Here is a 13192-nt window from a genome sequence, read left to right as displayed (position 1 = left end):
TCCTAGGTAAGTGGATTACTAAAAATGTATTTATTTGCACGTGTTTTTCTACTTTTTACTAGGAAAGGCACCAGACCAATTCAGGGCAGGTGCAAGGTTTTTTGCTGCCTTGTGTGAACAATTACTGTGCTGTCTCCCCCCGGACCACCTACGACTCTGTCCTGGGCCCCTCAAAAAAAGCCCAACTCGCTCCAGTATTCTCTATTTTAAAAAATGACGCCCCCTATCCAACCGAACCCATGGTCAAGGGAAGAGTATTCAGTACCCTAGGCAAACCTTACGGCCTGGCGAGCGCGTGCACGCACATACAATTAAATTATGCATTTCTAACAAATTTTGCATGAAAAAAAGAACATTCACAAGCGCAATCTTCTGAGGCAAAAATGCCACAACATGCACTGCTGCGGTGCCAACCTGAAAATCCCACAAAAAAGACAGGTGGAACTCCCATGGACTTAAACCTTTGTAATGCGCGTTGGAATTACCATTACAATACAGTAAACCTCCCAGACCAAAACAACCTTAACTGCCAGCACTCGAACGGTAATGAAGTGACCTCATCTAGGAAAAGGCAACACTGCAAATATCACACCAGACCCTAGAACACCAATACACCTCCTACTAGGAAAACGGAACAAATCAGACTGCGATAGATCCCCACACAGACCCTACAAGCCGGCAAACACCTCACCTTGGAAACACATGAGGAACAGAAAGACAGACCCTGACCAAATACAGAATGCAGAGACCAGAAACTATAAACCGAAACGTGCTGAGAAGAAGAAGCATTCCCACACCAATAGCTAATCTCCCTCTCCATAGGCTTGTTTCACATTAATAGTTTGTAATGTTCTTGTTCCCAGTTTATGTTATCCTAGTTGTTCTTTCCCTGTTCTCTGTAAGACACTTGCTGTCACTGTTTAATATTTATATCTGTTGCAATGTAAACCGGAGTGATAAGTAACCCTGTTACCTGAACTTCGGTATAGAAAGAGTTATAAATAAATAAATAAGTGAAATGCGAAGAGAGATCAGGGAAGGCAACCAAATTGGCAGTGCAGTAATATTAATGGGAGATTTTCAATTACTGGGTCAGTGTAACATCAGGGCATGCTAGAGACGTAAAGTTCCTGGATGGAATAAATGACAGCTTCATGGAGTCTTAAGTTATTATATTACTAATACTGTAGTAAAAGCCAAGGATAGGGAAATACGGTGAAGCATAGGAAGTGTGCAATTGTGACGTGTGGTAGTAGAATCACACCCCCTCCCATTTTTCCCTTACTCTCTGCCCCTTTGATCTCCTCACTCTCCCATCTTTCACTTACTCCCCCTGGCTCCTTCACCTACCCCCACTAATCACTCACTCGGGGGCTTGGTTCCTCCCTGCAGGATCCCCCTCAGCCACCCTGGTTCCCTCACGAACCCCTCGCCCATCCCGGTTCACTACCCTCCCTACAAACTTCTCGTTGACTTTGGTTCACTCCCTCTCCATCCCACAAACCCCTCACCTCATTTCATTCCACCCTCCCCCCCCCCCCATTCCCAGTTCACTCACTCACTCCCACTTGCCCTGATTCACTCACTCCCCCGCCCCCCGATTCCCAGTCTATTCAGTCTCTTCCTCCCCACCCTGTGATCACTCTCTCCTCCCCCTCCCCAGACCCTTGCGATTGGGTGGGCAGGGGAAGGCAAGATTGAGACTGGATGTTGAGAACTGATTTTTGGTCACAAGAGGGATTATTTATGGAGCATAAAATTTGCGGCATTTGCAGAGCTGCCCCAGAGAGATGCAAACCGTTTCCATTATTACACGGGCAAGCCTTGGCCCTTGGCGCATCATTTCTCCTTAGGTTTACCTGCCAGTTTCTCAGCCTCCAGGTGTTGTATTTATTTATTTTATATTCTAACAAACAAACCTGCTTCCTCCCCTGCTACTTCTCCCTTTGAGACTTAGATATGGGTGGGGGGTGGAGGGCATTGGGTTTAAATCCTCTCTCATAAACACCTAGTGCACCCCTTCTCCCTCCCCACCCCCTTATTCTGTCTCTCGGTCCTCTCCACCCATGCAGTTTTTAGTTTAGCCTCTATCCTCCTATTACTCCGCTCCTCCTCGCCTTTTCCCAGCTCTGTGACTGTAATTACTATTTTGCACCGGACTATGCTACACTGTATGGATTTTGTTTAGGCCTCTTTATCCCTCACTAGTATTTGTTACTAGAAGTAAACGCGCTCCTTTCATATTCCCTGTCCTTTGTCCTCTTTCCTTGTTCTGTCTTAGTTTCAAGCCCCTTTGCTCTTCCTGACAGCCCTTCTCCCTTTCACCCTTTCGTTACCCTGTTTTAAGCTGTTCATAGTTCTCTGTAAAGCCTGTTTGCTAAATTTGCAGTTTTACGGAAACCCATGTGCTGTTCCCCTACTGATGTCCGTATATAAAAATGTTCAAATAAATAAGAAGGGCAATAACCAAAGCTGCTTCCAGGCGGGCAGCGCTGCTTTACCTGTGAGGGTGGGCAGTTTGACTATGGCTCACGGGTGACAGCCAGCGACCTCTGCGCCTGTCCTGCTTTTCCTTTTGGTAAGGCGCTGCCAGGCTGGGGTCAGCTGCACGCGCATCGTAGCCTTGATTACTGCTGCTAGCGCTGTGGGTAAAGTGTACCCGTGGGGTTGGCCTGACCGGGAATAGTCGGATTATCTACCCCAGCATGTTTAGATATTTTGGTTTGTGTTTTTTTTCTTATTTTGGTTTTATTTCATATTTTTTTCCTCTTATGGACCTCCCCTGTTCCTTTGTAGGCTAAGAGACATTGCATTATTTATCAAGATTGCCTGGGGTTTTTTTTCTTTTCTTTCTTTTTCTCCTTTCTTGAGTGGAGGGAATTGCTTTTCTTAGCCTTTTCTCCTTTCCTTATCTTTTTTTCTGTGTTTTATTAGAATATCCCATTCTGTTTTAAGACTGAATACATAGGGATCATATGAAATCTGTAATTAAAAAAAAAGTCACTGAATGAGATATCTGGACTGTGTCGTGCTTTGGGATTAAATTTATGATGGATGTAGGCTGTGACATCTTTCATTAGCACCACCCTCCTTATACTGTCCCCCCCCAAAAAAAAAGAAGATGGAATCCCAGAGTTTTCTAGAGCAGACGTCACCTGCAGAAGGCACCTGTGGTGAGCTCCTGGACTGCGACATCTTTTCTACTGGTCAATAAATCAAGAAGAAAGAGAATCAGAGCCACTCACATCCTATAAGAACAGCCCAAATGTCTAAGCACTGGTCCCTGAACCTAACAGAGGCTTTACTGAAAAACCCCATTAAAATAATCCAAATACAAAAAAAGGGGGGGAAATGGCCGGCAATTTAAAAACTATGTCCATGTTTCGGCAGGTTCCTGCAGAATTGTTAATATGCATAAACAGGAACAAAAGAAGGAGAAAAAAAAAAGCACAGAGAGAGAAAATACCGAAAAGACGAACCTATTTCAAAATCGCTACAAGACTTCATGTTCTAGTCGCAAACCCCAGATCAACGATGCACTTTCACTCAGTGTACTTCCCTGCTTAGAGGGTGGCCTGGTCTGTGAGGTCCAAGATCCGGATGTCCGCTCCTGGGAGGCAGCGTATGGGGCAGAGGCCTGAATGCACACTTAACAGCGCCAGGAGTAAAACACGCAATCCTTTCGACAGACTTCTGCAAATCACGTCACGATATCCTCCTCCTCCCCCCATACTAAAAAGCTGGTTTTCATTTTGCACACTACCGCGGAAAGGGGGGAGGGGCTTACGCTGTTACCCTGGGGGCGCACGCGCCTCTCCCCCACTGACGGCTTTCCTATTCGCTGTTCTGTTTGACGCCACGTTTTAAGTCTGCGGATAATGTGATTCGTGTTGAACTCATAGTCGCCTACTTTGGGGGGGGTCTATCGGGCGTTTGATTTTATATTAATGGGCTGAAATGTGTGCGGGGGGTGTATGTTGTGGGAGGAATTTGGCGGCGGCGGGCGGTTTTGAGTTGCTCTTTCAGAATAAGGTGGGTTAGGAGGCTACAGCTGGTGGTTTGATGTCGCGAGAGGAGGATTCAGCAGGTTTCGGTGGCATTCATCTGTAGGTTTGTGTTTGACTGCGCTATGTTCGATGTTTGTTTCTTAAACATTTTGTACAGCACTTTGGATGGCTTCTTGTTTTAAGGGCCGGGAAGGTGCTTCAGGGCTTAAAATTAATACAACCCTTAGGCTCCACAGTCCGCATCATCCGAGGTCTCTCTGTTTCACCAATATAAAGTAATGCATTGTGAATAATGACTAATATGGACCACGTGAGTCCAATTACAGTGAACCACGTTGCATATTGCATAGAGGATGGCAAACAGAGCAGTATTGGTATTTACATTGACCTATTATTATTTATTTCATTCCTTTTCTATACTGACATTCATGATACAGATCATAGCATATCGGTTTACGTGTAACAAGGGAGTTATAACATTTAATATTGAGGAAGAAGCAAAAGTTACAATAAAATAATGTCGTGAGAACTTGGGAACTGAAATAGCCAGGGGCAAAGAATTAACGTAATAAACTTAACAAGGATTATTAAATCCTTATAACCATTATTATTAATTATATTATATTATTATTAACCATTATATTATTAAATCCTTATAACCAGTTTGCAACTTTAATGGCCTATGTGTGGAGGAGACATGTCGTGGGAGACAAAATGGCTTTTCACTATGTGCCAGCGTCTCCATGAAATCCATTTAATATTATTTGCATCAGGAGAAGACCTTAGATTTAACGGATCCCTATATTCCCTTGAAGAAGAAGTTACCAGTCAGCAAATCTAGTTGAGTTCACTCCGAGGAGTGAGAGTTGGTGGGTAGGACTGCCTTAGGGATTGTTCCTGTTCAGTTTCTTTGAGTGCAAGATTGCAGAGAGGTTAAGCAGAAAGGTTTGCCTTTTAACATTTGACATTAAGGAGTGCGACAAGGTGGATACGCCCGAGGGAACAGAAACAATGAGGAGTGATCTAAGAAAGCTGGAAGAGTAGTCAAGGGCTTGGCAGCCACATTTCAATATAAAAAAAATGCAGTTTCACATCTGAGGCAAAGAAATCCAAGGGAGCTGGACGCAATGAGGGTGAGACAGTGATGTCCATCGAGCAGAGAAGAAAGCCCGGGTTGATTATTCCGATGATTTCAAGGTGGTGAAACAGTGCGATAGCATGGAGGCCAGAGCCAGAGGGATGCTAAGGCACGTAAGGAGAGGCATAACCAATAGAAAAATGGAGGTGATTATTTCGTTGCTCAGGTCGCTGGTGAGATCCCACCCAGAATATTGTGACGAATTCTGGGGATCGTGCCTCTGGAAGGATATGGACTAGGTGGAGGCAGTCCGGAGAAAGGTTACCAAAAATGCAGCAGTCTGCACCCAAAGACCGTGGAGAGGAGGCTAAAGGATGTAAATATGCAGAGCGAGGCAAGACAGGGGAGGTATAATAGAGACATTCATATACCTGAAAAGTATAAATAATGCACAAGAAGCAAACTTTTTTTTTCAGAGGAAAGGAAGTTCTAGAACATAGTCATAGAATGAGGCTCCACGGGAGCAGACTCGGGAAGCGCCCATCCATAACAGAAGGCTCTCATCAGTGTATCTTTTTCACATAAGGCCGTTACTTTTTAGATGGATTCCTCTGTAATTGCTCTTCCTCTGATCTTGCAACACATCAGTTTGTTAGATCAGGTGCCACGGATATGATCCCTCAAGAGCAATAATGTTTTCCGTGACAGCCAGTGTCACCAGTTCTGAAACATTCTGTGGGGATACTGTTGCACTGTGATGAGAGAGAGTACCAGAGAGCGCTCCCCAGCGCGGGACGAGTGTTGTGTGCCCTTGCGGCGAGACGGATCCTCGTCTGGGAAGGAGTGAAGACCAAGCCCCTGCTGACCTGCGCAGCCTCAGTGAGACCAACCACACAAGGTTGGCCTCTGAGTAGTCCTCCGACCTCTCCAAGCCTTTTCGGACCTGCCACAGGGAGCAGCAAAGACGTCAGGCTGGACAGGAGGCAAGGGTGGACTGGAACCGAAGTTGAAGACTCAGATACTGATGAAGACGGACTCAGACGAGTTAAAATCAGGCTAAAACTCAGGATGAAGATGACTCTGGATAAGGTGCCAACACCCACAGCCGGGGAGGAAGCTGCAGTGACCAGAGCGGCCCTCAGGCTATCCACTGGAGCACTGCCCGCCGGAGGCTAGGCATAGCCGGAGTCCAGAGCATCGGAGGAGAGATCAGATGGGCCTCCAAGGTGAGGATCCAAGACATCTGGGTCGGACTCTCGATGAAGAGCAGCCAGGATGAATGAAGCGGACGTCCAGAAGACTCCAGACCCAGGAGTTGACAGACAGGAACAAGGAGATCCTCAGCTCTGACGATGGAGAAGACCCACCAGTGCCCTACACACCCCAGCGGGGGTGGTCGCGGACCACGCTAGGATGGATCAAGCGAAGCCTTGGACATCAGGAACAGTCGGGCATCAGCAAGGAGCAGAACAGGCGATGATGAAGGATCCAACGAAGAACACAGGAAGGCCATGCAGGAGCGAGGAGTGCAAGGAAGTCCTAGAGAAGACCAGCTCCTGGAGGTCAGTTCCAAGAAGGAACTTGCTCCTTGGGAAGGTGTGGTAGGAATGGCTGAAGAGCCCTTTTAAAGGGCTAAATGTGAAACACCCAGGAGAAACCAAAAAGGGACCACAACCGCACTGTGCCTTTAAATCTGGCAGGAAGATGCGGTCTCGCCCCATAGGGGAAGTGGGCAGGACCCTGGATAGCGGCGTCCCTGCTGCTGCGAGGAGCAGAAGGCTGGGCTGCAGGCAGGCCCCAATGAGGGAGGCGGCTTCCAAGCCGCTGAAGAGGCAGCTGATGGCGGCCCCATGCCGCAGGAAAGTCCCAGGACAGTGCCTCCAGGCTGTGGAGGGACGGGCATCGGTGGCGGCCTCCAGACAATGACGTCAGCGGCTCCAGCTGCGATGGCAGGGGCAAGGCCTCAGGACGGCCTCCGGGCTGCGAGGGAGCGGCGGCGGCCCGGGCCGCGGAGTTTAAGGGCCTGCTCGCGAGCAGGATCGCAACAGATACAGCCTCTCCCTGTCCTACAGCCTTCAGTGTGTTTTGCAGCTGGTAGACAGGAACGCCGCCTCCAAAGTAACGAACAAAACCTGACTAGTGCGAAAGCGTTTCTTTGGATGACGATCATATCTGTGGAATCTCTCAAACAGAACAATATCGTAGGAATATCGTAGGAAGGAGTGGAGAGAATGAGACGGGATCTAAGGAAACTGGAAGAGTGGTCGAAGATATGGCAGCTCAGATTCAATGCCAAGAAGTGCAAAGTCATGCATATGGGGAGTGGAAATCCGAATGAACTGTACTCGATGGGGGGGGGGGGGAAAGGCTGATGTGCACGGAGCAGGAGAGGGACCTTGGGGTGATAGTGTCTAATGATGTGAAGACAGCGAAACAATGCGACAAGGCGATAGCAAAAGCCAGAAGAATGCTGGGCTGCATAGAGAGAGGAATATCGAGTAAGAAAAGGGAAGTGATTATTCCCTTGTACAGGTCCTTGGTGAGGCCTCACCTGGAGTACTGTGTTCAGTTCTGGAGACCGTATCTACAAAAAGACAAAGACAAGATGGAAGCGGTACAGAGAAGGGCGACCAGGAAGGTGGAGGATCTTCATCGGATGACGTACGAGGAGAGATTGAAGAATCTAAATATGTACACCCTGGAGGAAAGGAGGAGCAGAGGTGATATGATACAGACTTTCAGATACTTGAAAGGTTTTAATGATCCAAAAACAACGACAAACCTCTTCCGTAGGAAAATAATCAGCAGAACCAGGGGTCACGATTTGAGGCTCCAGGGAGGAAGATTCAGAACCAATGTTAGGAAGTATTTCTTCACGGAGAGGGTGGTGGATGCCTGGAATGCCCTTCCGGAGGAAGTGGTGAAGACCAGAACTGTGAAAGACTTCAAAGGGGCGTGGGATAAACACTGCGGATCCATAAAGTCAAGAGGCCGCCAATGAAGAGTGGGTGACTCGCCAGAATGATGGCTATTGACACAATACCCTTATTAAATAAACATACACATGCTTACTGTGACTCCTACATCGCTCTAAGCTTCAACAGCAAGAGGTAATGGAAAAAAGGATTTGCACTCACAAAGAGGGGAGTAGCTGGCTTGTTACGGCGGTTACTACCCCAAACCAAATATGCCTGATACTTCACTTTCAATGCATATACAGCATAGCTCTCTGCTTCAATGACAGGGGAGAAGAATAACTGATAGTTCACACATCCAGCAGAGCTCTCTGCTACAACGGCAAGGGAGAAGAAAAAGGGTTCGCACTCAAAAAGCGGGGAGTAGCTGGCTTGTTACGGCGGTTACTACCCCAAACCAAATGTGCCTGATACTTCACTTTCCATGCATATCCAGCATGGTTCTCTGCTTCATCGGCATGGGAGAAAGACTGATACATCAAGCATTTCCAGCATAGCTCTCTGCTTCAACGGCAGGGGAAAAAAAAACAAAAACAAAAACAAAAAACTGATGCTTCACGCATATCCTGCATAGCTTCAACGACAGGGGTGAAGAAAAAAAGGATTCGCAATCACAAAGCGAGGAGTAGCTGGCTTGTTACGGCGGTTACTACCCCAAACCAAATGTGCCTGATACTTCACTTTCAATGCATATCCAGCATGGCTCTCTGCTTCAACGGCAGGGGAGAAGAAAAAAAAAAAAAACCCAACAAGGGCTGTACAACATAGTCTAGGTAAAACAAATAAGCATGGGTGTAGCTTGCTTATCGCGGCGGTTACTGCCCCTACTACCCCTAACTAATCAAGCTAGATATTTCACTTGGATGCAGCTCCATCACTGCTCTCTACATTAATGGTGGGGGTGGAAGGGGAATAGAACAAGGAGCTAAGAGAAACTGATAAGAATGAGAGAAAAAATGTGTGAGGCTTGCTGGGCAGACTGGATGGGCCATTCGGTCTTCTTCTGCCGTCATTTCTATGTTTCTATGTTTCTATGAACAAAAAACTCTTAGAATTTGGTTTTGGAGAATGGATAAAGGCACTAAAACCGATGCATGCTAGCAACGATAGGTCCTCCTCCTGTCGAAGTGAAACAAACTGTTTGTGAAGTTTTGGCAGAATGTAGGTGACAGGCATCCTAGGATATTTAACATCTAAAAAAAAAAATATGCTGTCTTATGTTGTTCTCCCAATAGCAGGAGACATCAAATCCTTCTTTGTAGATCTCTAGCTCACTCTGAGGATACCCTTCCTTAGATAACATATCTGGAACTGGCTTTCACTCCCTTTAGTGTAGTTCCCTTCTCTGGTTAAGAACAGCAATTGCTCCTCCTTTACCCACCAGTTTCAGAACCAGCTCCATGGAACTCATTTCCAATAGAAATTAGACTTTGCGACTCACTTCCTCAGTTCAGAGAGCTTATCAAGACCTTTTTATTTAATTTAGCCTATGGTTACGTTTATTTTTATCTTTTTACCTTTCTGATCATTATTCATTTTAATTCTGTGTTTTTTTTAAGTTACTGTTCTTATTTATTTATATACTTATTTTGTCTTTTATGCAACACATGTTAATTTTGATTTTAAATGCATGTTGTTTTGTATTGTTCTTGATTTAACTTGTGTATGTTATTTTGTTCACCGCCTAGGCCTTTTAGTGGTTTATAAATGCAATAAAATGTAAATGTGGATTATGCATAAAAAATCAAACGGCTCACAATCAGGCCGACTCTCCCGGCGCGCGCACCGGTCCCTCGCCGGTGCGCGCGATTCAGTATTCAAATTAGGTGGTGCAGTAGAAACGGGGAAAAGGAGGCGCTAGGGACACTAGCTCGTCCCTAGCGCCTCCTTTTAGCCCAGAGTGGCGGCTGTCAGCGGGTTTGACAGCCGACGCTCAATTTTGCCGGCGTCGGTTCTCGAGCCCGCTGACAGCCACGGGCTTGGAAACCGGACGCCAGCAAAATTGAGCGTCCGGTTTTCGGCCCGACAGCCACGGGCCGAATTCACATTTTTTTTTTACTCTTCGGGACCTCTGATTTAATATCGCCATGATATTAAGTCGGAGGGTGCACAGAAAAGCAGTTTTTACTGCTTTTCTGTGCACTTTCCCGGTGCCGGAAGAAATTAGCGCCTACCTTTGGGTCGGCGCTAATTTCTGAAAGTAAAATGTGCGGCTTGGCTGCACATTTTACTTTCTGTATCCCGCGCACATACCTAATAGGGCCTTCAACATGCATTTGCATGTTGAGGGCGCTATTAGGTGCCGCGGGTTGGACACGCGTTTTCCGCCCCTTACTGAATAAGGGGTAAGGGAAAACGTGCGTCCAAGAGAAGGCTAACAGTGCTCTCCGTCGGAGCGCACTGTACTGTATCGGCCCGAATGTCTTTTCTGAAAAATAAGAATTCCTGGGCTGCTGCACTTGAAATGGTGCCATCTAGTGGACTGATACTCTGGGAAGTGCCAGCAGGTGGTGCCATATGGAGTGTACAGCAGGAGAGCTTTCCACGCCCTCCTGCTGGTGAAGACCTGGGGGAGGGGAGCGAGGTGGTGTCCTCCAGAATAAGTACCCATTTGAAAGGACTGGGAGAAGAGTTGAGAGGTCTGCGGCCTCCATGGGGGACCTTTTAGTTTGATTGTGGGGGTAGAAAGGCATTCAATAACACACAGTGGGCCTTCTTTAATTTCACAGGGGTGGAAAGGAATTGCTTGTGCACTTTGGGCAGGTTGGTGCAGGGGATTTTGACAGGCACAGCAAGCAAGCACACACCAAAAGGCCCACACTCTCTTTAGCATGTTCACTCTGCGTGTATCTTTAACTTAGTTACCAGGCCACTAAGGTCGATTTTAGCATGCACACTACAATTTTGTTAGCCAGCCCCTTAATGGCTCGGTTTCTTAAAGGGGCAATTTGAATGGCAAATAAAACAGCAAGGGGACTCTTCCGTAGCACCGAGGTATTAATAGATCAAGATGAAGGATGCTGGAAGCAGCTGAATGGTATTGTTTATAAAATCTACCTTCTGAAAAGGAGGAGCTTCCCAAGCCAGCTCTGCGCTGTGTGGATTGGGCGCACATTGTTTTTCTGCATTGAGGGGAATACATAATAGCGCTCATCAACATGAATTTAGAAGTGATGAGCGCTATTATCTACACGGGCGGGTGGGTGCGTGTTTTGGACGCACTAACCTCTGTTTTGCATCGGGGATTATGGCCTCGTGTCCAAAATGCGCATCCAACCGCACGATGAGCTGTGCGCTGTGGCCAGCGCACTGTACTACATGGGCCTGTTAGTCAATCCTTCTCCTCATAAATACCTACAGTACCTGAATGCAATCCGCTTAGAAGTGGCTGAAAGATGGACAGAAATAAAATACTAGCTACTAAGAACTGCATAAATGCAACAATTCTCCCAAATGCCACAGAAAAAAGGGAATACAATACTGAGGGAAATAAATCACAAATCGGTTCCCCAATATACACAATCACCCCACACATACTGAATAGCATATAGGCAGTGAACAAATAAGATATAATCATCAATTTGTTTAACACATCACATACTTCTAGCACCATATCATAATGTTTTACACTGACTCCTATATAGACATCATGTACTCAATAAGATCTCATCTCAGTCATCACATGTAGTTCATTAAAGTATGTGATGTGTTAAACAAATTGATGATTATATCTTATTTCACTGCCTATATGCCATTCAGTATGTGATGATTTAATGTGTGGCTGATTATATTGTATGTATTTGGGGGGTTGTATTAGGATGTATTCTTAATAAATGTTTTTTAAAATTATACATGTGATTAATAGTTAAGGTTCTCCTTTTGTGTGGGGTGACAGAAAAAAGGGAGGCAATATTGCTCCTGTAAGAAATAATTTGGGAGACTGTGTTCAGTTTTGAAGACTGCACCTTCAAAGGGATATAAATCAGTTGGACTCAGTCCAGATAGTGGCCATTAAAATGATCAGTGGTCTTTGTTCTAAAGCATATAGGGATAGACTTCAAAATCTAAACATGCACACCCTACAGGAAAGGCGAGATAGGGGAGATATGATAGCCATTAAATACCTCCAAGATTTCCATGCACAGGAAGCTGACTTTCAATGGAAATGAGGGTCATAGGTTAAGGGTGAAAAGGGGTAGACTCAGGAGTAATCTTAGGAAATATTTCTTTATAGAGTAGTGGATGTGTGGAGCAGCTTCCCAGTGAAGGATGTGGAAAACTAAAAGTGTCCAAACTATGGGCTAAACAGAGGGGATCTCTGAGAGAGTGATGAGAATTGTAAAGCTAAATTAGTTGAGCAGATGGACAGACTAGTTAAGCCAAACAGGCTTTCTGCTGTCACTTTTCTATATAACTGAAAGATTTAGCAGAATAATACTTGTCTTAGCACAAGATGGAAAAAATCAGGATAATATAACAGACTTTGACCTCTGGAACATAAGATACAGTTATTAAGGATGGAGGTGATGGATAAATGGTGTCCAGGTTATCAAATATAAAAATTTATGAAGCAATTCGTTTAGTTAAATTATAACTGTGTAATGGATACTTGAAATATAGTACTTTTTTGTAGCTTTCTAAGCAATTGCTTCAATATAGAAGAACTGGGAAAAAAAAGGATAACATAACAGGGTCAGCAGGGGAAGTGACCATATACAGTACTCTCCAAAGCCTACTAATCACAGTACAATAGGAATAATGGATTAAAATGCTGGTTGCCACATTGAACTCAGAAAAAAAAATAGAATGCTATTGGGACTGCGATATCTTGTCTCTTGGACCAATCAAAAAGAGGAGGATAGACAAATATTTATATCTGAGCTCCGAGGGCTTAATTACAGATCTCTGTTCAGCAAAGTCAGCAGTCAATCATGAACTGTAATATTCAGTTATGAGCACATGATATAATATTTGTAGTCTCAACCGAGGGGTCATGAATCACCATGACTAATCCTGGGCACATCTTATAGTCTTCACTAATAATAACATTGCCTTAGCTCTGGCCCTCTCTTCCAGAATGGGGATGGAACAGACATCTCTGCGCAGGCGCACTGTCCCTTTTCCCCGCCCGA

This window comes from Rhinatrema bivittatum, chromosome 19 (assembly GCF_901001135.1).
Source record: "Rhinatrema bivittatum chromosome 19, aRhiBiv1.1, whole genome shotgun sequence".
In the NCBI taxonomy this organism is placed as follows: Eukaryota; Metazoa; Chordata; class Amphibia; order Gymnophiona; family Rhinatrematidae; genus Rhinatrema; species Rhinatrema bivittatum.
The sequence above is the reverse complement of the archived record's forward strand: the minus strand, read 5'-3'. Positions refer to the sequence as shown.